The sequence below is a fragment of the Nycticebus coucang genome, chromosome 12 (assembly GCF_027406575.1).
Source record: "Nycticebus coucang isolate mNycCou1 chromosome 12, mNycCou1.pri, whole genome shotgun sequence".
In the NCBI taxonomy this organism is placed as follows: domain Eukaryota; kingdom Metazoa; phylum Chordata; class Mammalia; order Primates; family Lorisidae; genus Nycticebus; species Nycticebus coucang.
The window spans coordinates 25,344,057-25,371,891 of NC_069791.1; positions in this window are offsets into that span (position 1 = coordinate 25,344,057).

Here is a 27,835-nt window from a genome sequence, read left to right on the forward strand (position 1 = left end):
ATCCAGGAAGACATCACATTACCAAACAGAGGTACCAATGACCAATCACCAAGTGATGGAGATAGGTGACCTTTCACAGAAAGAATTCAAAATAGCTATTCTAAAGAAGCTCAGTAGACTTCAAGACAGCACAGAAAAGGAATTCAGAAACCTATCAAAGAAATTTAACAGAGATTGAAATTTTTTTTAAAAGCCTAAATTCTAGAGGTTAAAGAAGAATTCAGCTGACAAACTGAGAACTGCTTCAGAGTATCTCAACAGAAGAATTGGCCAACCAGCAGAGAGAATTAATGAGCTTGAAGACAGGCTATTTGAAAATATAGTTGGAAGAGAAAAAGGAAAAAAATTAATCAGGATGAAGCACACCTACAAGATGTAGAAAATAGTCTCAAAAGAGCAAAATCTGAGAGTTACTGGCCTTAAAGAGGAGGGGGTAGAAATAGAGAAACTGGGGTAGAAAGTTTATTCAAAGAAATAATAAGAGAGAACTTGTAAACCTAGAGAAAAATAACAATATTTAAGTGCAAGAAGGTCACAGGACACCGAGCAGATTTAACTTAAATAAGACTACCTCAAGACATTTAATTATCAAGTTCCAAAAGGTCACAGATAAAGAAAAGGTCCTCAGGGAAACAAGAAGAAGAGAAAGTATGTACGTAAAGAAGCTCCAATACATCTGGCAGCAAACTTCTTACTGGGAACCTTACAGGCCAAAGTGCTGAAGGAAAAAAAAAACCTTAACCCTAGAATATTATATTCTGAAAAAATATCCTTAAAACATAAAAGAAATAAAAACTGTCCCAGGCAAACAAAAGCTGAAGGACAGCTGTCCTATAAGAAATGCTGAAAGAAATTCTTCAATCTGAAATAAAAAGATATTAATGAGCAATAAGAAATCTTTTGAAGGTTTGTACAACTCACTGGTAATGGTGAGGATACAGAGTGCTTTATGGCTGTAATTGCAGTGTATAAACCACTTATATCTTGAATAGGGAAACTAAAAAACAAACCTATAAAAATAACTTTTTGAGACAGCATATAAAAACATGGATGGAAACAACAAAAACTTAAAAAGTGAGTGGGAGATAGAATTAAAGGGTATAATTTCTGTTAGAATTCTCTATGCTTGTTTGTTTGTAAGCAGGGATTTCATATAGGAAAACTGGTTACATAACATTTTTTGCAAGCTTCATGGTAACCTCAAATCAAAAAACCTATAAGTAACACAAAAAATGAAAAATGAGAAATTAAAACACCCTACCAGAGAAAATCACCTTTAACAAAGGGAGACAGGAGGAAGTAAAAAAGAAAGAGAGGACCAGAATTCAAATAGTAACATGGCAATAATTACCTATCAATAGTAACATTGAATGTGAATGGACTAAACTTTTCAATTAAAAGACATAGAGACATTAGAGACAGAGTGGCTAAATATCAGCGAACTAAATTCAACAATACGTTAAAAAGATTATTCACCTTGTCAAGTGGGATTCAACTTCAGGATGCAAGGATGGTTCAACATAAGTGAATCAATGAATGTGTAACATCATATCAACAGAACAAAGAACAAAAACCCTATGATCAAATGATGCTGAATAAGCATTCAATAAAATTCAACATCCCTTCATGTTAAAAACTCTCAAAAATCTGGGCATAGAAGGAACTTACTTCTACACAACAAATTTTTGCTTTGAACCACAGCTGTATCATACTGAGGAAAGCCTTTAAGACAAGGATGCCCACTTTCAGCGCTATTATTCAACATAATACAGACAAGAGAAAGAAATAAAGGGCATCCAAATTGGAAAAGAAGCCACCAAATTATCCTTGTTTGCAGAGGATATGATCTTATTTCTAGAGAAACCTAAAGACTCCACCCCAAAACTATTAGAACTGATAAACAAATTCAGTGAAGTTACAGGATACAAAATCAACATACAAAATTCAGTAGCATTTCTATATGCCAATGGTAAACAATCCAAAAAGAAACTAAAAAAGTAACCCCATTTACAATAACTATAGACAAAATAAAATACCTAGGGATAAACTTCACCAAAGAAGTGAGTGATCTCTGTAATGAAAACTATAGAACATTGATGAAAAAAAATTGAAGAGAACACAAAAAAATGGAAAGATAGTCCATGATCAAGGAGTGGAAGAATCACTTGTTAAAATATGCATACTACCCAAAGCAAACTATAGATTCAATGCAATTGCCACAAAAATTCCAGTGACATACTTCACAGAAATAGAAAAAAAAAATCTTAAAATATACATGGAACCACAAAAGACCCCGAATAGGTAAAACAACCCTGAGCAAAAGGAACAAAATTGGAGGAATCACATTACCTGACTTCAAATTATACCACAGAGATGTAGTAAAAAAAAAAAAGCATAGCACTGGCATAAAAACAGATATATACACCAATGGAACAGAATAGAGAACCCAGAAATAAATCCAGACATCAATAGCAAACTTATCTTCAACAAAGCTGCCAAGAACATACAGTGTGGAAAGGATGGTCTCTTCAATAAATTGTGCTGGGAAAACTGGATATCTGTATGCCGAAGAATGAAACTAGACCCTTATTTCTCAAAATATACAAAAATCAAATCAAAATGGTTTGAAGAGTTAAAACTAAGATCAAAAACAATGAAACCACTAAAAGAAAACACTGGGAAAAATGCTTCAAGACATTGGCTGGGACAAAGACTTCTTGAGTATTACCTCCAAAGCACAAAAAAAAATCAATGTAAATACAGACTAAAAAGCTTCCGCACAGCAAGGGGAACAATTAACAAAGTGAAGAGATAACACACCAAAAAGGAGGAAATATTTGCAAATTATCCATATGACGAGAGACTAGTAACTATGGCGTATAAGAACTCCAACTAGATAGGAAAAAAATCAGTCAGATTAAAAACCGGGCAAAGAATCTGAATAGACATTTCTCAAAAGACAACATACAAAAGGCCAAAAAGTATATGAAAAAGTGTTCAACGTCATTAGTCATCAGAGAAATGCAAAGCAAAACTACAATGACTACTTACTACTTAACTACTTAACTCTCATTCAAGTTAAAATGGCTTTTATCAAAAAGGCAATAGTGACTGCTGCTGGTGAGGATGAGGAGAATGGGGAATCCTATACACTGTGGGTGGGAACGTAAATTAGTGTAATTAGTGCCACCACTATGGAGAACAGTATGGAAATTTCACAAAACTTTGAAAATAGAACTACTATATGACTCAGGAATCCCACTGCTGGGTATATAGCCGAAGGAATTCAACATGTTAAAAAGATATCTGCTCTCCCATGTTTATGGCAGAGCTGTTAATAATAGCCAAGACATGGAATCAACCTAAATGTCTATCTGTATACAAATGGATAAAGAAATTATGGTTATGGACATAAAATGGAATATTATATGGCCACAAAAAGAATGAAATCTTGCCATTTGAAAAAATAGGGATGGAACTACAGAATATTAAGTGAAATAAGCTAAGCACAGACAGACATATCTTGCACACTCATTCAAATGTGGGAGCTAGGGCGGCGCCTATGGCTCAAGGAGTAGGGCGCTGGTCTCATATGCCGAAGGTGGCGAGTTCAAACCCAGCCCCGGCCAAAAAAATCACAAAAAAAAAAAATCAATTACAAATGTGGGAGCTAAATATTAAAAGCAATGGATCTCATGAAGACGGGGAGTAGAATATGGTAACCAGAGGCTAGGAAGGGCAGCAGGGAGAAAACAAAGTGGGGGTGGCTGATGGGCGCATAAATGTAGTTAGTCAGAAGGAACGACATTTAATAGCACAACAAAGTGACTACAGCCAACGATAGTTAGTTACAAAAACCAAAAGAGTGGAATTAGAATGCTCCTAACACAAAGAAATGTTAACGGCCTGAGGTGATGAATGCCCCAGTTACTTTGATTTGATGAATTCACATTTTATGGTTTTATCAAAACATCACACATGCCCTATAAAGACATATAACTATTATGTACCTATAATCATTAAAAATAAAAAATATGAAAAGGAAACAAGTATCAGAAGTTCTGTGGTAACTGTGGGCAGGAAAGAACCAACAGGGTTATATGTCTAAAGTATTAAGTGAGTATAAAATGTCCTATCAGAAGAGTTAACCATAAATGCTTCCCCCATCTGCTTTTTTCTCATTCTCTAATCAGAGCTATCTACTGTCAGAAAGATCTATTAAGACAAACGTCCTCAATATTTAAAACAAATTATTGTCATTATAACAGTCTAATTTTCTAAGATGTTATTGTGGGACCAGGCACGGTGGCTCATGCCTATAATCCCAGCACTCCGGGATACCAAGGCCAGTGGATTACTTGAGCTCAGTAGTTGGAGACCGGCCAGAACAAGAGCAAGACCCCCATCTCTACTGAAACTAGCTTAGAGCAGTGGGTGTTTGGGGTAGGCACTTGTAGTCCCAACTTCTTAAGAGGCTGAGGCTGGAGGATCACTTGAGCCCAAGAGTCTGAGGTTGCTGTGAGCTATGATGCCACACACTATACCCAGGGTGACAGAGGGAGACTCTGTAAGATGAGACAAGACGAGACAAGATAAATAAAATACAGAATAAAATAAAATAAATAAAATTTGTGTATTATACCAAGTATATCATGGACTAAATTTATTTAGGGCATGGTCGGGGCATAACCAGGGTATATGCTATTTCTAGATTCTCATTTTGTCAAAGTATGAATTTCCAAAAGTTAAAAACAAGAATCTCATAAAAATAAATGATGGACATATGTCAAAGATATGAGAGAAACAGAAGAATGGTAAAAGCTCCTTCAAAGGAAGAATGGAGAGCCTCGTACGTATGTGTGTAAGCGAACGGAAAAACAATGCTGGGAAAAGATTGCTAAATTAGATTTTTAAAATACTGATTGATATCCTTCAGAGCAATAAAACCATAATCTTTGATGTTATCTCCTCTCCTAGAAAGATAACATTTGCTACTCTGCCAGACAAAAATAATTTGCACTTTAACAGTCTTGGACAAAGTAACATGTAACTTTGTAGAGTTTGGGGCTCATTAACAGTAAAGGGTAAGTTAAACGAAAGTTGCAACCTCTAGATGCAGAATGATTGGACAATGCTTTAATATGACAATGAAAACACACTCAGTGACATTTTCCCTCATGGTTAAGTTGTGGTTAATTTTTCTCAATTTTTGAAATAATTTACAAATAACCTGTATAATACTATGTATCCATGGAAAATTTCTTATTAAAAAAGAAGTGGATAACTAGGACCCATGACTGTGGGCTTCATATTTGGTTGAGAAACTTGTACTTAATATGGGAAGGCAGTGTATATGCACAGACAAGACCCAAGAATATTTACAAAGACATGTTTTTAGTTTAAGTTGATGTGTGCGTAAGGAGTTAGAATCAGTCCTAGCTTGATGTGGGTAATGAGAAAAATTATAAACACAATATTCATACTTAAAACATTAAACACCAAGTGTACAGTTTCAAAATACATACCATGTACTATAAATTTTTAAATATGTATTTTTTAATTAAATTTAGAGTTCATTAAAAAATTCTATTTATATTCAAGTTTTATTCTAAATCAATAATTGTGAAGTCTCCTCTTGTGCCTCCTCCATACGTACAAAATAAAAACATCAGAAAAGCATGGCTTTTTCTATGAAGAGGTATAATTCATATGCGAGTATAGTATATGAAAGAATACGTATTCCACAGTCTTTTTTTTTTTTTAGTTTTACTGAAAGCAATACCTTTGCAATTATGCAGTCCACTATTATAACATGCGAGTAAAATGAGCAATCCTAGTTCTAGAGAGACTTTCGTAAAAATTCCTTTTTAAAATAGCCATGTCTTTTCTCTTGAAAATCTGCTTAAACAAAGAGCAGAAAATCTGAAAGGTTTGCAGAAGGCTACCATGTATACTTTCCCTTAGTACATTGTAGAAAATATACCCTTGGGTTAAAACTTTTTGCATATAAGATTTCTCTCACACGTATCAATGGAAAAAACACGACACTAAACTGGTGAAAAGTCTAAGGCTGTGAACAGAAAACTAAAAACAGGAACTCAGCAGACTTTTGGGGATATGCCAGTAATGCTCCAGAAAGCAAATTGAAACAAAATATCGAGATTCACCTTAATTAGTGTGTTCCTTTCCTAGGACTAATGTATCAAATTACTGCAAACTGGGGGCTTAGAACAACAGAAATTTATTCTCAGTTCCAGAGGCTGGAAATCTGAAATCAATGCATCCCCAGGGCCATGCTGTCTCTGAAGGCTCTGGGCTGGGGCTGCTTTCTTGCCTCTTCCTGCTTCTGGTGTTTGCCCTCCATACTTGGCCTGTCTTGGCTGCAGCTGCATCGCTCCAGTCTCTGCTTCCGTCTTCACACAGCCGTCTTCCCTGTGTGTCTGTGTGCCTCAGCGACCACACTTCCCGCTTAGAAGGATGCCAGTCACTGGATTTCTGTACATCCTAATACACTATGACCTCATTGTAACTTGAGTACACCTACAGAGACCTTATTTCCAAGTCACATTCTGAAGTTCAAAGGTGAATATGAGTTTGGGAAGTGGCCACAATTCAACCCAGTACAGCTGGCAAGAGTTTTTACTCAATGGTGCGTCCAATCTTTGGAGTCAACCAAGACTCACTTCTCTCTCTCATAGCACATCCAATCCTTAGCAAACCTGTTACTTTATGTTTAAAATATCTTCTGAATCTGACTTTTCCTCTCCATTTATCTGTCCATAGGACGTCCTTCCTGGTTTTCTGTCTCTAACCTTGTCTCCCTACGTCCTCTCCTCCGTGCCACTCCAGGACAAGCCTTGGCAGCCTCAGCCACGGAATGTCACTCCTTTGTTCAAAATCTGTCGGGAGTTTCCCATCACACTTAGAGTGAAGTACAAAGATTTTCAGGTCATCTCAGGCCTGACATGCACCATATCCTGGGTCCCTCTGTGACCTCATTTCTAATTTTTCTTCACCTTGTTCATGCCTCTCAGGGAAGTCTGACCTTCACGTAGGTCCTCTATGCTCCCACATCCAGCTATGTTCACTTGTTGTTCCCTCTGTTCTTCCTTAACATCTTTTTTTTTTTTTTTCTTTTGAGAGAGAGAGTCTCACTCTGTTGCCCTGGGTAGAGTATCCTGGCAGCACAGCTCACAGCAACTTCAAACTCTTAGGCACAAGCAATCCTCTTGCCTCAGCCTCCCAAGTAGCTGGGACTACAGGCACCTGCCACCACACCTGGCTAGGTTTCCTATTTTTAGTAGAGACGAGTCTGGCTTGTGAGTAGGCTGGTCTGAAACTTCTAAGCTCAAGCAATCCACCCACCTCGGCCTCCCAAAGTGTTGGGATTACATGTGAGCCACCACACCAGGTCCATCCTCAACTTCTTACCACAGCTGGCTAACTCTGTTTTCAGATTTATGCTTAAATGTCACTTCTTCCCATGAGTCCCTGCTGTCAGCTGGTTATAGGTACTGAGTGCCTTTAATAGAACATACTTAGGATTACAACCTAAATGAGAAGTGAAACACTACCTGGTTAAACTAAACCAGCATGCTTCAGCCCCTCTAAATTTGGTGCTCCTGGTAAACTGTATTAGAGAATGCAGTTTGGATCTGAAGCAGAAATGAGCTTTCCTAATCTCTTCCCTCTGGACTGGGGGCAGCTGAATCCACAGCTGATTTAGTAAGCCCAAACTGAACTGCTCACCAGTTGCAGGAAAAGTTGTAGCTGAGCCAGAAAACGGTGGTTCTCTCTCCCACATGGCGTGGACCTATGCCAGATACAAATACCAGTGACCAAGCACAGTAGAGCCACTTGTGCCTGGATGCAGAAAGAAAATGAACACAGCGTGTCTTTACCTTGAACTCACCCACTATTAAATATGCACCAATGAAAGTCAAGTTCTAAGTAACCAGAATTACCATCTCCTTGATTAAGGAGTGTTGAGGGTTGAATCGTGTCCCCCCAAAAGACGTATTTCAGTAGTATCCACCAGTACCCAGGAATGAGATCCTTGGAAATAGGGTCTTTGCAGGTGTAATCAACTTAAGATGAGATCATGCTGAATTAGGGTGCAGTATGAGACCATGACTTCTCTGTTCATATTGGAAGAAAATTTGGGCACAGAGACATACTCAGAAGACCATGAAGACAGACGCAGAGATAAGTGTGACACAGCTGCAAGCCCAGCATGCCCATTGCCAGCACCCACCAAAAACAAGGAGGAGAGGAAGCCTTATTAACATTTCCTAGAGGTTTCAGAAGGGAACATGGCCCTACCAACACCGTGATTGCAGAATTCTAGCTTCAAGGATTGTGAAATAATAACATTCTATTGTTCTAAGGTATCCAATTTATACTATTTTGTTATGGCAGCCCTAAGAAACTAAGGCAGGGATGTATAAAGAATGGGTTGGAGGCCCAACGCCCCTAGCTCAGTGATTAGGGCACAGACCACATGCACAAGGGCTGGTGGATTTGAACCTGGCCAGGACCAGCTAAACATTGACAACTACAACCAAAAAATAGCTGGGCATTGCGGCGGGCACCTGTAGTCCCAGCTACTTGGGAGGCTGAGGCAAGAGAATCGTTTAAGCCCAAGAGTTTGAGGTTGCTGTGAGCTGTGACACCACAGCACTCTACCCAGGACAACATAGTGAGACTCTGGAAAAAAAAAAAATGGGTTGGAGAGAACATCTGGAAGTGTTCCTTCCCTTGCAACTCTCCCCCAAGTGGGAGAAAGAAGCTTTTGCAGAAGTTTTGACAGAAGCAAAAATGAAGGACAGACCAGAGATCTCACTGTCTGCTACTTTATTCTCTCTTATCTCATTGGACAAAATAGCCATGCCTGAGCTCAGATACCCCTTTCCCTCAGGGAAGATCAGCTGGGCATTAGGTAGATCTGCTCTACCTTTCTGAACTTGCTTCTCCCGAAGTTATGTCTGGGTCAGGGAGGGTTTAGCAGTGGGCCCCAGTGATCTCTGAAATTGCTCAGAAAGAGATTTTAATTATTGAATTCACTGGATGTGGTACAGCCTAACCCTCAATTTATTTTCTTTTCTATATCCTATTTCAAAATATGCTTAGCCATTAGTCTTAAAGTACTCACCAGAGATTGGTTATAAGCAACATCTCCAGCTCCAATTTTTAAAATGAAACTCTTGTTCCCATTATTAAATTTCCAGAAAGAAATTAAAATCCCAAAGTAAAGTCTTCTTCAGGTTGTGAGTTTAAGCTCAAAGATATTACAGTTCAATATTCTGTTCTTTTCTAATTCCGTTTCACTTCAGTCTTAGTTTAAAGGCCTCTCCGGTGCCCTTGGTGTGAGCTACCTTCCTGAAGGGCTGAGTTCCTTCAATTCCTGGGGAGCTGATTTAATTCAACACAGGTTTCTCTTGTCACTGTGTGTGACAAGACAGCTCTCAATAGGTTTTTAGAACTGAGTTCCTTCAGGGGAGTCATTATAATTTGTTTCTTGTGATCGTGCCTCTTTTGTTATTAGTGTTGCTAACTTTAATACAAACGTTATAATAATAGCTTGTATAATAGCATGTTTACTATGTGTGAGACAGTCCAAGGCCTTCATGCATTTTATATCATTTAATCCTTTCAACAGTCCTAGGAGATCCAGTTCTTATTTCCATTTTTACAGATGAGGAAACAATGGCACAGAGACTTATTAACAATAACAACAACAATAGCTGAGGGTAAATCTTAATAATGTGGGCCCAGAGTCCATAGTCTTAACATAATCAAACACACAGTGTTGTTTCTATAAACTGTGTTTGATTTGGGGGATCAAATCTCAATTATACCTTGATCAAGACACAGATACATTTGGTCTCCTTTTCTGAGCAACATCCTTTAATAAATTAGATATGGGTATATCTCATAATCTTTTTTTTTTCTTTCCTACCTTGACATCTAAGCTCTCAGCATTTCTCCAATGGCTTCGCTTCTTTTACTTTTATCGACAAGCAGTCTTATTTTTGTTTTGTGTTGCCACTCTTTCTAGAATGACTACTTTTCCTTCATATATGACCTGCCTTTGGCATTTTTTTCTGTGAAATATGAATACATATATATTTGTGTAAAATCATTATTTAAAGTATCTAAAGAAGTAATGGTCAAGTAAAATGTTCACTATTGTCAAGCAACATTGCTTTTGTTTTCTTTAATGCAGGTACCTCAGCCAATTTTTCTTTTTATTTCATGTTCTTTTATAATGAATTTATAATCATGTACCTAAAACACTTGTAGAGAACTCTATTTTTTTGTGGGAATCCCAAGTAAGAAAGTATATTCATCCAATAGTCAATCAAAGATATAACAAATAATAACCTATGTAGGTATATGCCATTTCTAAGATCAAAGAACTTCTTGAAGCTACTCTCTCCTACAAATGTTCCTTTAAAAGAAAAAAACTACATGCTTTATTACAAAACCAAAGCTGGTCATTGCCCAACTCCTTTAGAAAACCACAAGTGCTCTATGATGTAACAATAAAAAAATTACATGTATCAAAAAAAAAAAAAAAGAAAACCACAAGTGCTGGCAGTTGTCCATAATCTGTCTGGTATTTTCTTACACACCCAATAATGATAGGCAGTTGTCTTAGTTAGAAGATGGATTAGGACAGAGTATGATTTGGGAGTCAAGATTCTACTTAAACCTCTACAATTATTTGAAAGGAAATTTACACAAATCCAAATCATGCAAACAGTTCTATTTCATAGCAGGTGTCTTGTACAAATGGCAAGTAAGTCTACCCAGGGTGCAATAAGGTAAAACTCACTGATGGCAGTTCTCTTCCAAAGTGCCTTTTAGTTAGCAAGGAGTTAATAATCTTGTAAAAGTAAAAATTAACATATATAAACAAAAAAATTGTGAGGTGCTCAGAAGAGATTTGCAATCTACTTTTATCTCAGAACTATAGCAAAACTGTACTTTCCCCTTTAAGTGAAAAGTGTGTTTCTCTTTCACTAACAGTTGAGTTGGGTTTTTCCATAACCAAGTTTCTCCAAGAAAAAAAAGTGAAGCAATTATGTTATGACAAAAAACTAACTAGTATCATATAGATACTAGTTAGAATGTACTGAGTACTAAAATGTGGTTATTTCTCCCCTTCCATTCTAGATTTCATAAACCTCAATTCGTACACAGTTATCTATTTCAGTATAACAAATCATCCCAAAATTTAGTGACTTAAATCAATAAGCATTTATTACCCTCACAATATCTGTGGGTCACGAAATTGGGGGACAGACTCGCTAGGCAGTTCTGGCTTGGGGTCTATCATGAGGTTGCAGTCAGAAGATGAGGGGAGCTCCAGGGACCTGGAGGCTTGACTGGGCCCGTGGTCCATTGCAGAGGTGACTCACCCACACGGCTGCTAGTTGCTGCTGATTTGTGGTAGGAGGCCTCTGTTTCTCCCCATTGGAGTCTCTCCACAGGATTCCAGAGTGTCCTCATAACCTGTCAGATGACTGACTTTCCCCAGAGAAACACTCCAAGAAAGAGCAATGTAGTATCGGCAACATCATTTATGGCCTTGACCTAGAAGTTGTACACTGCCACATTCTAGTTGTTAGAAGCACTAATTTTAGCTCGCCTTCAAAAGGAGGGAAATTAGACTCAGTGTATTGAAGGGAGAGGTATCAAAAAGCTGTAGACATATTTTTAAATCACTAGAGTATTGCTCTATCCCTCACTTATTAGAAAGAAAATTTAACATAAATCCAAAATTCTGTAAATTGGGAATTTATCTCATTCTCAAATATTTTCCTAAATATTCTCAATAAGCTTACTGAACACCCCACTGAAAAAATCTTTTTCAAACTTGTATTGCTTTTTTTTTAATTTTATTTATTTATTTTTTTTTTATTGTTGCAGTTTGGCCAGGGTTGGGTTTGAACTCACCACCCTCAGTATATGGGACCAGCACCCTACTCACTGAGCCACAGGCACTACCCTAAACTTGTATTGCTTTTTAACCTAGAAGGTTATCCCTGCTTACGCCATCGATACAGTAATTAAACAGGTAAGGTTAATGCTCTGCTGTACTAGATTGTGTGATACTTTATTAGGTTTGAGACCTGGGATTATATAGCTGTTGCAGCTGTTGTTCATTTATCTCTCTAGCCTCAAAGTTTATGTCATGCCCATCACTTAGTCAACACTCGATAAATGATGAAGAAAATAAATGAAGTATCTATCTTCCTTTGCTTTGTTCAGGATTCCTGGATCTAGGATTTCCCATTAGAGTCCTAAAGTAAAATAAGGGATTTCGTAAAAGTATTACATCTTCTGCTCTGAAAAGTTATGGAAATATAAATAAGATACTTTTAATATATTTGATAATTTTTATATTCTTACAAATATGAGAGTAAACTATGAAACAAATACTTTCAAAATGAATAAGGAGTTGATACTGATTAGAAGAGACTGATACATCCACTTGTTGTCTCTCTCACAACTCTTCCATAGACCTGAGAAGAGATGTGTGAAAAATAGGGAGAAAATGTCATCAACAAAGTGGGGCACACAAACAAAAAAAAACAACAAAGTGGGGCACACAAAGACAGCAGAAAATGTATAAAGAGAAATAAAAGAGAGGGGAGAGTGGGAAGAGTAAAGGAAAAATTACCAGTGAAATGCAGCAGACTGTTGAGCAACATAGAGACCCTGGGAATTAGTGCTCATGAATGTAGACTGAAGGCCATCAGAATAATTTTGCAACTTTCTCCAGCCACATTCATGTGGAGACAGGCATGGAAGAGAGTTCAGTCTGAACCATTGTCAGCATCTTGCCAGAAGTAACTGGAAGGAAAGAAAGTCCAGGGAGTAGGTGGTGAATGCAGGGGAGAGACGCATGAATCTAATGACTGATCATGGACCTATAGCAAAGGGGGTAAAAAGAAGTGAGGGCAGAGGCTCGGCGCCTGTAGCTCTGCAGCTAGGATGCCAGCCACATACACCGGGGCTGGCAGGTTCGAACCCTGCCGGGGGGCCTGCCAAACAACAACAACTACAACCAAAAAATAGCTGGGCATTGTGGTGGGTGCCTGTAGTCCCAGATACTTGGGAGGCTGAGGCAAGAGAATCATTTAAGCCCAAGACTTTGAGGTTGCTCCGAGCTGTGATACGACAGCACTCTACCCAGGGTGACATAGTGAGACTCTGTCCCAAAAAAAAAAAAAAGAAAAGAAAAGAAAAGTGAGAGCAGAAGGGAAATGATGGGCAGTAAAAAGGGAGTAGGATCCATGGAGTGGAGGTATATTGTGATTGAAAGATTGTTGTTAGATATTTTAGCTGGAAAGATGGTGGTGGTTAGACAGGGGAATATCTGGGATTATGATTATGGAATGGTTGGCCACGCAACGTCTAAGATAACATGGTAGAAGCAGATCATTGCCATGAAGTGGAGCCAAGAACATTGGAGGAGAAACAAAAGAACCAAGAGACCAGCGTTCTCATAAGCATGCTATAAAAGAGATTCAGAGAAGAAAACTATTTAAACCCAGAATTCACTATTCCTCCAAGTTACCAATCAGGTATGAGCAAAAATTGAAGTTTTTTTTAAGACAATAACTTAGATAACAAATCACCCACATACCTTAAATAAAAATAGTCTAGGACGAACCAAAGAAAAATGAAATACATAACCCCAAACAAATCAAAGTGGTGCTAAAGAAATGACAGAACCTGAAGTCTAGCAGCTAAAGAAAGATCAGTAGAAGATTTACTATAGTCAGACACTTGGGTAGTTTTCCTTCAAATGGCAAAATCAACCCACCGTGAGTTCTAAGGTGAATTCCCAGCATATTCTACAGTTCTAAGCCTCCCATGCTTTGTACGTAAGTGATCGCAAAAATGGAAGTCAAATGCAATACTTACAATGTGAGAATATGAATGACAGTCATAGCTGTAGTAAAAATGTAATATTCTTGACAATGTAAAATAACTAAAAGACAGCCAAGGGCAAGAGATGGGCAAGAGAGCAAGGTAAGTGCCAGTTTCTTCATCTTTCGTGGTGAAAAGTGGTAGACATTGCATAATTCAATATAAACGGGGAGCTTAAGGGTATTACTTCAAGGAGAACTAAGACTGAGACTATCCATGAGAATTTGGAAAGTGGAAGTGCAAATGAACTAAATTCCTCATGCTTTATAGCAGGAAAATGTAGCCACAAATTAAGGTAAAGGATTACCTTCTATAGGTATAAACATAAGCTCAAGAAGAGCAAAACAAACTGTTGAGAGTAGATGCATGTGGGAAACGAAACTGAGCCTGGGGCTTGAAAAGAAGAATTATTAGCATTTATTTTCTGCCCTATGAACTCTTTAAATAAAAAATAATTTAACTTTGAAAAATACATTATTTCTATCTTTTAAAAAAGTCAGCTGTAAAGGAAACTGGAGAGTGGGGGAGGGTGAGGGGTGGAGAGAAAGCCGCTTAGTTAGTGACACATCTACTTCTCTGTGGGTCATTTTAGGGTAAAAATGATTATAGATTTACTTCGCTTTATAAGGATTTACATTATTTTTTCCTATTCGAACAACAGTGTATATCATCATTTTTTAACTTAAAAAAAAAATTATCCCACGGACCTCATTTTTTCTTCTCTTTTTCATCATTATGGGTAGTGTTACAGTGTCCTTTGTCTAAAACTAGAAAAAGGGGAAAGAAGGATGAAGGGGAAGGCAGGAGGTAAGGAAGGAAAAGACAGAAGAAGAGAGGGAGAAAGGGAGGGAGAGAGAACACAGAGACAGGGAAAAACTCAGAGGTCAGGTGGAAGTGTGAAAGAAGCGGATCGAGAGTCCGGCCATAGGGAACAGAGACAAGGTGAGTCATAAACAGCAGCCCCGGCCTACTTGACAAAGCTTTGGTTGAAGGCAGTTTTGCTATTAATGTGATTTTTCTCATATGTCGATGGGGCACCCATAACCACGTTTACCAAACACTGCCAAATCAGTTTTGTACATGGGACGACTCTTCGCATAGTGTTTGATGATAGATTATGAATCATTTAATAAATGTAACAAAATTGATTATTGCTGGCATAATTATTCAAGTGAATGATTACAGGTGCATTCAATTGTTCAAAAATGAAAGGTTACTGATATATTCAATTATGAAAATTTTGATTACATATGTTAGTCATTGTGGTCCATAGCTCTACTTTGGAGCAATCTATTCTGCTTATTTGAATTAAGCCTAAATAGGAGAAGAAAAGAAAAAAAAAAAAAGTTATCCTTTATTCTTTCTTTGGTACCCTACCTCTTCTCTCTTTCTATTTATTCTTTCATTTCTATCATCAATTCAAGACAAGGCGGTCCATTGGAATAAAATAACCAAAACGTAAGAGCAACAACACTGTTGGAACAGAGAAATCTTTGTTTATACGCTTCCTTCTTCCATACGTGACAGCTTTATTATGAGATCCTTTTTGTTTTTTAAGAGAAATTTCTTTCTCACTAAAATGAGATCATTCTTTATTTAAAAAAACACGATTTTTCAAAATGAGAAGTGGTTCTGCATGTATTTCCATAATTTGTCATATATTACAACTCTAGCCTTTTCTTATTTATATAGTAAAAGTATCTGTTTCTTTTTTTTTTTTTTTTTTTTTTTTTTGTGGGTTTTGGCCGGGGCTGGGTTTGAACCTGCCACCTTTGGCATATGGGACTGGCGCCCTACCACTTTGAGCCACAGGCGCCGCCTAAAAGTATCTGTTTCTTAAAGAAACCTTTTTTCTTAATATTCTGGCTATTTTTCCAAGTTTTATTTACCCATTTTTCCATTATAAATCCAGAAAAAAGGATAGATTGCTTCCCTATTATTATCTTCATGTGAAAAACATCAGCATCACAGATAGAAATCAATTAGGAGTCTGGCCTCACTTCATCAGAGGTGAAGCTGTATTGAAAAAGAAAACTCTTCGTTTGTTAATTTGTTGTCTAAAGTAAGTTTCAGTGTGAATATAAATTTATTTTAAAAAGACAACTTTTTAATTTTTTAATGAATGGAAAGATCCTAATATTCCAATTTATGTTTCAGGGTCAGTGTTTTCTTGCTTGACTTTATTGACCTAAATCCAATCAATTTAGCTTGTATTTCATATGTGCTGTAGGACAGAATGATGCAAGGAATGATTTTTCATCTGAGGAAGTAAAGGTGTCATGCATAGCAGAAAAAGACAAACTATTTTGGAATGAATTGAGGAAGTGCCAAGGATTTTAAAGCAAATATCTTAAAAATATTTGGCAGACAGTTTCCAATTTTGTAAAGAAAGCCTTGACCTTTTCCCTGGATGAAATTTATAAAGTAAAAGCAACGGGGATTGCTAGTTCAAAATCAAAATTAACTCCAAAGAAGCCTCAAGTTCTCTGAAAATTGCCAATAAAAGTACAGAAAAGCAGATGAGAACTTACAATATTGGTATCTCAGCCTCTTGGACCTCTTTGTGCCAGGATCTTAATGATGAGAGTGCAAAAGATTAGGAGAAAGTAATTCAAGTTTTGCTTCATAATAGGCTTCATTTTATTGAGATGGAGAACTTGACCAAAAGGCTGCAAAGTGCTTTATATCTGCCTCTCTGTGCATAAAATCAGCAGCCAAATAATACTTCACAGTGCTACTCTGTGGCATAGCAGAGAGCTGTCACCCAAATCCTTCCCTTTCTGTTTCCCATGTCCACAGAAACTCCCAGCATGTAGTGGCGCTTAGTGGGGGTATTCTTTGACATAAGAATGTACTGTTGATAAAAGTAGAAAAAAAATACGGTTACAGAAAGGGGAGGGAAGCCTGTAGATAAAAATTCTTCATTTACCAAACAAATTCAAAGTATCAGAGGGCCAGTAGGTTTAGGGAAGAAACCAACTCAGAAGACAAAACCAACTCAGAAATATTTGGTGAAAGTCAACAAGAAACTGAAAATGAAGCAGATCTGAGCATCTCAGTCTGAGGTTCAGCCAGAGATTTCAAAAGCTCAGCCAGAGTAGGACTTCAGCTGTTCATCCTCTGGTCTATTGACAAACGCTAAGACTTAGCACCGGATCTCTTTGTACGGGAATTTATCACACACAAGAAATGTTGGGCCTCTGGGGGGAATTTTGCTATATAAAAGAGAATAGCAACTAAAATGTTTAGAGGCAATAGATTTTTACAAATACTAGATCCTGAAGAAAATTTATTAAGTTATTATTATCGACAAAGGAGGCATGATGTCTATGATGAGAAAGTCGTAGAAAAATTATAGAGAAAACAAAAAAGCATCACTATCAGGTAAGGAAGTAATGGAGTAGAGGAGGGAGGATGACAACACGATGGAAAGGAAAATGCTGGGATTAGAAAGTTCCCACAAGGAAACCCAAACTATAATGACTAAGTTAAAATCTGCACTGCAGGCCAGGGGTAAAAAGGCTTAACATTGTGGGAAATGTAATCGGTGTTGTAGAACAGTGTTCCTGACAGTTCAGTGTGCATGGGAATCACTTGAGATTATTGCTAAAATACAGATTCTATGGCTGGGTTAAGTGGCTCACATCTATAATCCTAGTACTCTGGGTAGGATCGCCTGAGCTCAGGAGTTGGAGACCAGCCTGAACAAGAGTGAGACCCATCTCTACTAAAAATAGTTGGGCATTGTGGCCGGTGCCTGTAGTCCCAGCTACCTGGGAGGCTGAGGCAAGAGGATTGCTCTGTTTGAGTTTGAGGTTGCTGTGAGCTTTGATACCACTGCACTCTACTCGGGGGAAACAAAGTTAGACTCCATCTCAAAATATATTTTATATATATATATATATATATTCTGATACAGTAGGTCTCGAGCCTGAGATTGTTGAGATTGTGCATGTCTAACAAGCCTTCACTGCTGCTGCTTTAAGCTTGACATATTGTGCAACAAGGCTGTAGAGGGCAAACTTGCCTAGTAAATCCAAAACAGACAAACATGAAATAATTAGAGAAGATGATAGATATGGATGACAATGAACATATGGATATTTGTGTTTCTAAAGAAGAGATCACAACAAATGGAACAGCACCAATTATTAAATTTACACTTCAGAAAAATTTTCCTGAGGTTATCCTGGAATTAATGATGTAAGAAAAAAAGCCGTCACCATTTTGTGGGCAAAATTCAGTGAAATGCTTTTCTATTTCAGCAAACTAAAGAAAAACGAAACAAGACAAAAATTATAGCAATCATCACCAAAAGAAGAAAAGAAAAGGAAGGCAGGTTTCAAGGTGAAACGAGAAATACGCACAATTCTCAATACTTCACTTAATGAGAAAAATATTTTTCATGGACATTTTCATAATAGGAGAAAATGCAAACAATCTACATGTTAAACAATAAGTTGTTTATAAGTTGTGTTAGATTCATGGACTAGAAACTAGATTTCCATTAAAATTATATAGCAGAAAAAGTAACACTACAGAAAATATCCACAATACGTCGTAATGTGAAAAAGGAAGGTTGCAAAACAGCAGTATTGCCACTTCTGTGAAAACATACCTTAATGAAAATGTGAAAACATGTTTTAAAAAACTAGAAGCAGGGCGACGCCTGTGGCTCAGTGAGTAGGGCACCGGCCCCATATACCGAGGGTGGCGGGTTCAAACCCAGCCCCGGCCAAACTGCAACAAAAAAAATAGCCGGGCATTGTGGCAGGCGCCTGTAGTCCCAGCTGCTCGGGAGGCTGAGGCAAGAGAATCACATAAGCCCAAGAGCTGGAGGTTGCTGTGAGCCGTGTGATGCCACGGCACTCTACCAAGGGCAGTAAAGTGAGATTCTGTCTCTAAAAAAAAAACAAAAACTGGAAGTATATATTTCTACTCCCTGATGTGGAATTCCAGGTGACTTTTAACTGTCTTCATTCTAGCTGGTATTTTCTAAATTCTCCATGGTAAAAGTAAAATGCAACTATTAAAAATGTCCCCCAGAGGAAAGAGAGCAAGATGGCGGCCGAGTAAGAGCTTCCTTGCATCTGGGCACCGTGAGTCCGGGGAGATAGGACTCCAGGCACCTCTGGCTGGTGGGATCTGCCTATCATCACCCCTCTGAGGATACAGAAAGTCAGCGAGAGACTTCTGGACCCCAAGAGGAGGACTAAAACAGTGGAAAACCGGCAAGTAGTCGGATGTGTTCAATCGGTCTAAACCCGCCCGCAACTGTAAGTTCAGTAGCAGTGAGACTGCAAACCGGAAAGGCCTTACCTGTGAACTGCTTTGGTGTCTTTGGACTTGGCACTCAGTTGAACTGCCTTGGGGAGAGCCTGAGCGGGAATGCAGAGAACTTTGGCCATTGTCTAGGGCCCCAGTCTGAGCCGCTGAGCCAGACGGAGCTAATAGTGTTTGGCTGTGGGCCACAGGGAGCCACTGTGAGTGATCTGCCCCGGTAAGCTCCGCCCTCAGGGTCACAGAGCTAGAATCGGATGGGAGCTGTAGCCAGCACCGAGTAGCCTAAGGGTGGGGTCTGAGCCGCCTTGCAGCCCTAACCCTCAGGGGCAGAGTGAGACCGGTTTTGGCACACTGTGTAAGTGGATAGCCACTTCAGCAGTGATTCCAGCGACAAGCACTTTCCCGGGAAGGCTTCTGCTCAGCAAGTTTACAAGTTCAAAGTGCCTTTTAAGTGGGCTGAAGAGAGATTTAGGGTGTCTACCTGCTGGGGTTTGAGAAATCAGCAGCCTCCAGTCCTATCAGAACTGTGATTAACATCTCATACCCCAGAAGACCACGTGTTGCCCAGACAATATTCAACAACATATACATACTGCTTTGTTTTTGGTTGTGTTTTTCTTTTTTTGTTTATTTTGATGTTGTTTTGTTTTTTAATTTCAAACTTTTCCATACAGATCTTTTTTCTTTCTCAATTTTTCTAGTTTAATTCTAATTTCCCATTGCTGCCTTTTTTAATAACTAGAACTTCATTTTTGCTACTATCTCTACCGCTATTATTTGGTTTTTCACCAAATTTTATCCCAGAAAGTTTTCTGTTTGCTTGTTTTGGTTTGATTTATAGCATTTTTGTCTTTCCTCTCTACTTGGTGGAGGTGGGGTACTATATCTGATCAGGTTAGCAAAGAGCTGCTGACCTCAAGGGAACCACCCAACTGGGTACCCCCAGAAGGTGGTTTTTTTTTAAGGTTGGGTCAAAGTACCCTACTGTACACCTATATTGCTCTGTCTCCCTCTTTCTGTGCCTCTCTTCTTTTTGTCAATATTCCTTTTACCCATCCCCTCTCCTTTCTCTATTTTTTTTCTTCTTTTCACTTGGTCCTCCTTTCTTTCATCCCTTTCTTGCTCTTCAACCTTCTCACCCTTCTGGTCCTGTACCAAAAGGACTCATCTAACCCTTAGTCCACAGGCACGAAAACTTAAAGAGCAAGAGGAAGTGAAAGGAAATTAGGGCAAGGAAACAGATAAAAGAAATCACTCATGAGGAAGAATCAGCAGAAAACTCCAGGCAACATGAAGAACCAATCCAGAACAACCCCGCCAAGGGACCATGAGGTAGCTACTGCAGAGGATTCCACCTATACAGAAATGTTAAGAATGACAGAAAGGGAATTTAGAATACGCATGATAAAAACAATGAAAGAAATGATGGAAACAAAGAAGGAAACTGCTAATAAAGTGGAAAATAACCAAAAGGAAATCCAAAAACAGAATCAAATAAGAGATGAACAATATGAAGAATATAAAAAGAAAATAGCAGAGCTGTAGGAACTGAAATAGTCAATTAGGGAACTTAAAGATGCAATGGAAAGTATCAGCAACAGGTTAGACCATGTAGAAGAAAGAATTTCAGAGGTAGAAGAAAGAGTTCTTCAGATAACTCAGATAGTAAAAGAGGCAGAAAAGAAGAGAGAGAAAGCAGAACGTTCACTGTCAGAATTATGGGACTTCATGAAGTGTTCCAACATACGAGTTATAGGAATCCCAGAATGGGAAGAAGAATGCCCAGAGGAATGGAAGCCATACTAGAGAATATTATAAAAGAAAATTTCCCAAATATCACCAAAGATTCTGACACACTGCTTTCAGAGGGATATCGGACCCCAGGTCGCCTCAACTCTAACCGAGCTTCTCCAAGACACATTGTGATGAACCTGTCCAAAGTCAAGACAAAAGAAAAGATTCTGCAAGCTGCCAGGAGTAAGCGCCAGTTGACCTACAGGGGCAAATCCATCAGAGTGACTGCAGACTTCTCTAATGAAATTTTCCAAGCAAGAAGACAATGGTCATCTACCTTTAATCTACTTAAACAGAACAATTTCCAGCCCAGAATCCTGTACCCTGCTAAGCTAAGCTTAAAAATTGACAGAGAAATCAAATCATTTACGGATATACAAACATTGAGAAAATTCGCCACAACAAGACCAGCTCTACAGGAAATACTTCAACCTGTTCTGCACACTGACCACCACAATGGATCAGCAGCAAAGTAACAACTCAGAAATTAAAGGACAGAACCTAACCTCCACACTGATGCAAAAGATAAAACTAAGCAATGGACTCTCACAAAATAAGATGAATAGAATACTACCACACTTATCAATTATCTCAATAAATGTTAATGGCTTGAATTCCCCACTGAAGAGACACAGATTGGCTGACTGGATAAAAAAACACAAGCCATCCTTTTGCTGTCTGCAAGAAACACACCTGGCTTCAAAAGACAAATTAAAGCTCCGAGTCAAGGGTTGGAAGACAATTCTTCAGGCAAATGGAATTCAGAAGAAAAGAGGAGTTGCAATCTTATTTTCAGATTCATGTGGATTTAAAGCAACCAAAGTCAAAAAAGACAAGGATGGTCACTTTATATTGCTCAAGGGAAAAATACAACAAGAAAATGTTTCAATTCTAAATAATTATGCACCCAATTTAAATGCTCCCAGATTCTTGAAACAGACCTTACTCAGTCCTAGCAATTTGATATCTGATAATGCCATCATAACAGGGGACTTTAACACTCCTCTTACAGAGCTGGACAGATCCTCTAAACAGAAATTAAACAAAGATATAAGAGATTTAACTGACACCCTAGAACAACTGTGCTTGATAGACGCACATAGAACACTCCATCCCAAAGATAAAGAATATACATTCTTCTCATCACCCCATGGAACATTCTCCAAAATTGATCATATCCTGGGACACAAAACAAATATCAACAGATTCAAAAGAATTGAAATTTTACCTTGTATCTTCTCAGACCATAAGGCACTAAAGGTGGAACTCAACTCTAACAAAAACACTCGATCCCACACAAAGGCATGGAAATTAAACAATCTTCTGTTGAATAACAGATGGGTGCAGGAAGAAATAAAACAGGAAATCATTAACTTCCTTGAGCATAACAACAATGAAGACACAAGCTACCAAAACCAGTGGGATACTGCAAAAGCAGTTTTGAGAGGAAAATTCATCGCTTTAGATGCCTACATTCAAAAAACAGAAAGAGAGTGCATCAATAATCTCACAAGCCATCTTATGGACTTGGAAAAAGAAGAACAATCTAAGCCTAAACTCAGTAGAAGAAAAGAAATATCCAAAATCAAATCAGAGATCAATGAAATTGAAAACTAAAGAATCATTCAGAAAATTAATGAAACAAGGAGTTGGTTTTTTGAAAAAATAAATAAAATAGATAAACCATTGGCCAGACTAACAAGGAATAGAAAAGTAAAATCTCTAGTAACCTCAATCAGAAATGATAAAGGGGAAATAACAACTGATCCCACAGAGATACAAGAGATCATCTCTGAATACTACCAGAAACTCTATGCCCAGAAATTTGACAATGCGAAGGAAATAGATCAATATTTGGAATCACACCCTCTCCCTAGACTTAGCCAGGAAGAAATAGACCTCCTGAACAAACCAATTTCAAGCACTGAGATCAAAGAAATAATAAAAAATCTTCCAACCAAAAAATGCCCTGGTCCAGATGGCTTCACACCAGAATTCTATCAAACCTTCAAGGAAGAGCTTATTCCTGTACTGCAGAAATTATTCCAAAAAATTGAGGAAGAAGGAATCTTCCCCAACACATTCTATGAAGCAAACATCACCCTGATACCAAAACCAGGAAAAGACCCAAACAAAAAGGAGAATTTCAGACCAATCTCACTCATGAATATAGATGCAAAAATTCTCAACAAAATCCTAGCCAATAGATTACAGCTTATCATCAAAAAAGTCATTCATCATGATCAAGTAGGCTTCATCCCAGGGATGCAAGGCTGGTTTAACATATGCAAGTCCATAAACGTTATCCACCATATTAACAGAGGCAAAAATAAAGATCACATGATCCTCTCAATAGATGCAGAAAAAGCATTTGATAAAATCCAGCATCCTTTTCTAATTAGAACACTGAAGAGTATAGGCATAGGTGGCACATTTCTAAAACTGATTGAAGCTATCTATGACAAACCCACAGCTAGTATTTTACTGAATGGAGTAAAACTGAAAGCTTTTCCTCTTAGAACTGGAACCAGACAAGGTTGTCCTCTGTCACCTTTACTATTCAACATGGTGCTGGAAGTTCTAGCCAATACAATTAGGCAAGACAAGGAAATAAAGGGAATCCAAATGGGAGCAGAGGAGGTCAAACTCTCCCTCTTTGCTGACGACATGATCTTATACTTAGAGAACCCCAAAGACTCAACCACAAGACTCCTAGAAGTCATCAAAAAATACAGTAATGTTTCAGGATATAAAATCAATGTCCACAAGTCAGTAGCCTTTGTATACACCAATAACAGTCAAGATGAGAAGCTAATTAAGGACACAACTCCCTTCACCATAGTCTCAAAGAAAATGAAATACCTAGGAATATACCTAACAAAGGAGGTGAAGGACCTCTATAAAGAAAATTATGAAATCCTCAGAAAGGAAATAGCAGAGGATATTAACAAATGGAAGAACATACAATGCTCATGGATGGGAAGAATCAACATTGTTAAAATGTCTATACTTCCCAAAGTAATCTACCTATTCAATGCCATTCCTATCAAAATACCAACATCGTACTTTCAAGATTTGGAGAAAATGATTCTGCATTTTGTATGGAACTGGAAAAAACCCCGTATAGCTAAGGCAGTTCTCTGTAACAAAAATAAAGCTGGGGGCATCAGCTTACCAGATTTTAGTCTGTACTACAAAGCCATAGTGCTCAAGACAGCATGGTACTGGCACAAAAACAGAGACATAGACACTTGGAATCGAATTGAAAACCAAGAAATGAAACTAACATCTTACAACCACCTAATCTTCAATAAACCAAACAAGAACATATCTTGGGGGAAAGACTCCCTATTCAATAAATGGTGTTGGGATAACTGGATGTCTACATGTAAAAGACTGAAACTGGACCCACACCATTCCCCACTCACAAAAATTGATTCAAAATGGATAAAGGACTTAAATTTAAGGCATGAAACAATAAAAATCCTCCAAGAAAGCATAGGAAAAACACTGGAAGATATTGGCCTGGGGAAAGACTTCATGAAGAAGACTGCCATGGCAATTGCAACAACAACAAAAATAAACAAATGGGACTTCATTAAACTGAAAAGCTTCTGTACAGCTAAGGAGACAATAACCAAAGCAAAGAGACAACCTACACAATGGGAAAGGATATTTGCATATTTTCAATCAGACAAAAGCTTGATAACTAGGATCTATAGAGAATTCAAATTAATCCACATGAAAAAAGCCAACAATCCCATATATCGATGGGCAAGAGACATGAATAGAACCTTCTCTAAAGATGACAGACGAATGTCTAACAAACACATGAAAAAATGTTCATCATCTCTATATATTAGAGAAATGCAAATCAAAACAACCCTGAGATATCATCTAACCCCAGTGAGAATGGCCCACATCACAAATCTCAAAACTGCAGATGCTGGCGTGGATGTGGAGAGAAGGGAACACTTTTACACTGCTGGTGGGACTGCAAACTAGAACAACCTTTCTGGAAGGAAGTATGGAGAAACCTCAAAGCACTCAAGCTAGACCTCCCATTTGATCCTGCAATCCCGTTACTGGGCATCTACCCAGAAGGAAAAAAATCCTTTTATCATAAGGACACTTGTACTAGACTGTTTATTGCAGCTCAATTTACAAGCGCCAAAATGTGGAAACAGCCTAAATGCCCACCAACCCTGAATGGATTAACAAGCTGTGGTATATGTATACCATGGAATACTATTCAGCCATTAAAAAAAATGGAGACTTTACATCCTTTGTATTAACCTGGATGGAAGTGGAAGACATTATTCTAAGTAAAGCATCACAAGAATGGAGAAGCATGAATCCTATGCACTCAATTTTGATATGAGGACAATTAATGACAATTAAGGTTATGGGGGGGCAGGAAAAGCAGAAAGAGGGACGGAGGGAGAGGGGTGGGGCTTTGGTGTGTGTCACACTTTATTGGGGCAAGACATGATTGCAAGAGGGACATTGCCTAACAATTGCAATCAGTGTAACCTGGCTTATTGTACCCTCAATGAATCCCCAACAATAAAAAAAAAAAAAGAAATCAAACAGAAAATAAAACAATAACAACAACAACAACAACAAAAAAAAAATTGTCCCCCAAATAGGAATCACTAGTAACACCTATCTCTGGTAGTAATTTCATATTCACTGTCTTATTTCATTATAAATGTCTAAATAGTTTTTGAAATTAAATAGGCCTTAGTATGTTCAGACAACATGAATAACTACTTATCTGGAGGACAATTGTAACCGGGTGACCAGGGACAGACACCACTGGTTTAACTTCTCCTATTTTAGGGAAATTTTTTTCTTGTTCTATTTTTGATTTTTTTTATATTACAAATCTTTCAAAATCTTCATAAAAGCATATATAAATTATATTATGGCTAGTTCTATGATCTCTTCTTAAAATTATTTTTCAAGTCAAAATTCACTTCAATAAAATTAAGGATAGAACATATTCTGAATTTCACCATAAATGTCATTATTATAATATCCATTGAGCAACAGGGTTTTTTCTTTTAAGCAAACAAAGAAAAATAGGTGCTGGAATGGATATATTTTTTATTTAAAAGTAATGATAGAAAACTTTTTCGTTCTTGTTTTTAGTGAGAAAAGGGCCTTATTTCTTTTTTCTAAAGAGGGAAGTAGTGTTTTAGGCATACATTTTTAAATGTTTCTCCATAAATGTACTTTAATTTTGCTTTGTAAGGGCATTTGCTAAATCTAAGTGGATATTCTGAGTCACAAATTATACGGATTTTTTCACATATATTCAATCTGTAATTTCAGCATTCTATTGAAACATTTAATAAGCTTAACATAATATAACTTATGTTCATTCCCAGAACCAATTCTCAACTGGTCTTTTAGAAAACAACAATAACCAAAGAAAGGAAAAGAAAGTAAGAAAAGAAAACAAAACCCAGCTATCTCTATTATTTTTGGATATTAAAAACAAATCTATTGTACTTGAGTTATTTGTAAAGTTCAAAAAAGTCACGTTAAGCATTTTCCAAAATGGAAACGACACATTTGAACTCATCTATGTTGTGTTTCAGATTGCCTGCAGTCACTTTTTGGAAACTAGAAACTCTAGTTATTGAGTCGATAACTATCTTCCTAAAGGTAATTCTCCTTTATTCTTAGTAGGTTTTATAAAATAACGGAAACACGATTCCCTCAATGTCTTTAAATCTTTGATGTTCTCTCCCTGAATGTGTACGTCTACCCACAGCCTTTTCCATTTTGGAATGTCCTTCTGATGCTTTGTTCTTCCGTGTGACCGGCTTTGGGTAACAGGTGTCAGACAATGTGCCATGCAGATCTTGGAAAGCACACATGTGAGTGTGCAGGCCTGCTCTTGGCCTCTTCCTCTGCCACCAGAGCACGCCCCAGCTAGTCTGCTAGAAGATGGGAGCCATGGAAAGCTCTAACCTGTGAGCCTCCCCAGTTGTCACAGCCAAGGCCCTACTAAATCAGATGACAGCCAGTTCAACACTAGACATGACAACAGAGCCAAAGGTCAACAAAGCCACAAAGTTGATCACCTAAGACACAGCAGCTAAAACACATATTGTTATATGCCACTCAGGTTTTGTGGCAACAGAGGACAGATACAGCATACCTCAGCACTGTATTGGTACTGTCTTACAATAAAATGAATTAAAGAGAATTGAAATGGAAGTGACTGAGAAAAACATTTCTTTTTTTTTTTTTAATTTTTGGGGAATCATTGAGGGTACAATGAGCCCAGTTATACTGTTATACTGCTTGCATTTGCTGGGTGAAGTTCCTCTATTAATAGTGTCCCACCCCCAAGAGGTTTGTCACACACCGTGTCCCCACACCCCCCTCTTTCCCTCTTTCCCCTTCCACTTTCCCCTCCCTACCATGTACTAGCATCAATTGTTCTCATTTCAGAATTGAGCACATAGGATTCTTGCTTCTACATTCTTGTGGTGTTTTACTAAGAAGAATGTATTTCAACTCCATCCAAATTAAAACAAAAGATGTGAAGTCACCATCCTTTTTAGTGACTGTATACTATTCCATGGTATACATATACCACAGCTTACCAATCCATTCCTGGGTGAAGGACATTTAAGTTGCTTCCACATTTTGGCAATTGTAAACTGAGCTGCAATAAACAGTCTAGTGCAAATGTCCTTATGGTAATATGATTTTTTTTCTTCTGGGTAGATGCCAAGTAATGGGATTGCAGGATCAAATGGGAGGTCTAGTTTGAGTTCTTTGAGGATTCTCCATA